This window comes from Bubalus bubalis, chromosome 14 (genome assembly GCF_019923935.1).
Source record: "Bubalus bubalis isolate 160015118507 breed Murrah chromosome 14, NDDB_SH_1, whole genome shotgun sequence".
NCBI classification, from domain to species: Eukaryota; Metazoa; Chordata; class Mammalia; order Artiodactyla; family Bovidae; genus Bubalus; species Bubalus bubalis.
Window position 1 is genome coordinate 23,164,156 of NC_059170.1, and position 3,221 is coordinate 23,167,376.

Consider the following 3,221-nt stretch of genomic DNA (forward strand, 5'->3'; position numbering starts at 1 on the left):
ACACAGGGGACCCTGGGAGTAAAATAAAACCATGAATGAGACTCAAGGCCTTCTGCAGCCCAGAGGGGAAGGCAAGCTGTAAACAAAGAATTCCAGGACAATGTGGACGGTGCAAGCCAGGGCCTGGCATCAGAGAGACCCGGTTCCGGCTCAAGGTTAGCTGCCTCTTGGAGTCTCAGCTTCCTGCTTTGAAAACGGAGGAGTAATAATAGTACTTATTCCTAGGGCTTCCCCGATGGCTCAGTCGGTAAAGAATCTGCATGCACTGCAGAAGATCTGGGTTCGATCCCCGGGTCAGGAAGATCCCCTGGAGGAAACGGCTACCCTCTCCAGTATTCTCACCAGGAGGATTCCATGGACAGAGGAGTCTGGCGTGCTACAGTCCATGGGGTCGCAAGAGTTGGACAGGACTGAGCAAGTAAACTACCACCTCCACATTCCTAGAGCTTTTGGTGGTTGTTCCCTGAGTTGATGCCAGTAAAGCTGGGGCCTGGCACACGGAATGCACAGCACCCGAGAGCAGTGGTTGGTGCTAGCCGTTAGCCGTGTCAGGGGCTGGACCCTGCCAAGGAGCATTCTCCCTAGGAAGTCACTGAGCAGCTTGGACTCTCTTAGGCCTTTTCCCTAGGAGGGAGAGGGGGCTCCTGCCACATTCTCAGCCCACCCACACTAGGCTTTCAGCCCCTCCCCTCTTCTGTTCCTTGACCTGCTCCAGCCACATGGGGCTTCTTGCTATCCCTGGAGCACACTTCGGCCAGGCGCCAACTGTCCCCCAATATTCCCAATGCTAGTTCCCTTCTTTCCTCCCCATCTTCCCTCAAATCTCATCTCCTCAGGTAGGCCTTCCCTACCCGCCAGCACCTCTCTGGCTCTCCCTCTCCCCTTGCCCTGTTTTATTTTTTTCCAGAGTATTTATCATTTCTTTCACTCATTCATTTATTCATTCATCCACAAACATTAATTGAGTACCTACTCTGTGTCAGGCGTGATTCTGGGTACTGGGAATACAGCGGCAAACACACCACATATTTACTTGTCTGCCAGCTGTCTATCTTCATCAGGAAGATAAGTCCCCTGCATATGAATGAGTTCCAGCCCGAGAGGGTGTTCAAAAGTCCAATTTATTCATAAGTCTAACAAAGTTAGCTGAGGTACCCGACTAATACAATTGGCTATATAGTACTGTACTTTAATAGGTTTATAATAATTTTCACACAAATAATACTTACAAAAATAAATAAAATATTTTTAATCTTACAGTACAGTACCTTGAAAAGTACAGTAGTACAGTACAGCAGCTGGCATACAGAGGCTGGTGTCCAGTGAATGGCAAGAAGAGTTACTGGGGAGGGAGAGGAGGTGGGAGACGGTAGAGCTGAAGGATTGTCAGCAATAGGAGACGGAGGGCAAGCTGCAGTTTCACTCACGCCTGATGTTGATGGAATGCACGTTTGCATCTCTGGAAGTTTGCAACTTGAAGGTTTGTATATAGGAGACTTACTGAAAGCTTCTTACAGCAGGGACTTTATATTTTGTACTTTGCCCATCACAACCTTCTGAGGTAATATTGTTATTCCTACATTACAGATGAAGAAACTGAAGTTCCAAGAGGGAAAACGGGTCTTGCCAAGGTGGCAGAGTGGTAAAGAATCCACCTGCCAAGCAGGAGACTCTGGTTTTATCTCTGGGTCGAGAAGATCCTCTGGAGAAGGAAATGATAACCCACTCCACTATTCTTGCCTGGAAAATCCCCTGGACAGAGGAGCCTGGCAGGTAGAGTCCATGGAGTCACAAAGAGTAGGACACAACTGAGCGACTAAACAACAATGTCATACAGGGGCCAGCAGAGGAGCTCAGCTCAGTCTTCCTCGATCACATGGCTTCTCAGGCATCCCAGAGGCGTGTGAGGGCTGAGGCCTGCCAGGTTAGAGGAGGAGGGTCTTCCAGGCTGAGAGGACCACAGATGGCCCCTGCCTTCCCGACCACGGCACTCTAACTTCAGTCATCTGAAACACTTGTGGCTCCTCTGCAGCCCCAGCTTTACCCCTCTGACCACCTCTTTTGGAGTGCCCACTCCTTTGGGTCTGACCAGGCAGCTCTCCTGCTCTGTCAAAGTTCAGTGGAGCTTCTCAGTGGAGCCCTCTTGGTGGCTCCTTCTCCACCTTGATGCAAAGTCCTATGTTGATATACCGTGTTTTGACTTCTCTCCCTGATTCCCCCACTCCCTTTCCCTCTCCCTACATGGCTCAGTTGTGTCCAACTCTTTGCAATCCCATGGACTGTACAGTCCATGGAATTCTCCAGGCCAGAATACTAGAGTGGGTAGCTATTCCTTTCTTCAGGGGATCCTTCCAACTCAGGGATTGAACCCAGGTCTCCCACATTGCAGACGGATTCTTTACCAGCTGAACCACAAGGGAAGCCCAAGAATACTAGAATGGGTAGCCTAGCCTTTCTTCTTTACCAACTGAGCTATCGGGGAATCCCCCTACATGGCAACCACCCTATTTTAAAATTTTTTTCTTTTAATACATTTATTTATTTTTGGCTGCACTGGGTCTTCATTGCTGCACGCAGGCTTTCTCCAGTGGTCGTGAGCCGGGACTTCTCTTGTTGCAGAGCACAGGTTCTAGGGTGTGTGGGTTTCAGTAGTTGTGGCACACTGGCTTAGTTGCTCCAAGACATGTGGAATCTTCTGGACCAGGGATTGAACCCATGTCTCCTGCATTGACAGGCGGATTCTTAACAACTGGACCAGACAGTAAAGAAGCTGCCTGCAATGCAGGAGACCCAGGTTCGATCCCTGGGTCTGGAAGGTCTCCTGGAGAAGAGAATGGCTACCCACTCCAGTATTCTTGCCTAGAGAATCCCATGGATAGAGGAGCCTGGCGGCTGCAAGAGAAGCCTGGGTCTCAAAGAGTTGGACACAACTGAACGATTAAGCACACACACCAGGAAAGTCCCCACTCTATATTTTTAAAGACAAGTTTTTAAGGGCAATTTTAGGTTTAAACAAACTTGAGAAATTCAGAGATTTCCCATAGACTCCTTGTCCCCACAAGTGAATAGCCTCCCTGTCATCAACACTTCCAGGAGAGTGGTACATCTGTTAGAGTTGTTAAACCTCCATTGACATATCATGGTCACCCAGAGTCCATAGTTCACCTTAGTTTCCCTCTTGGTGTTGTACATTCTATGGCTTTGGATAAACGTATGCTGAC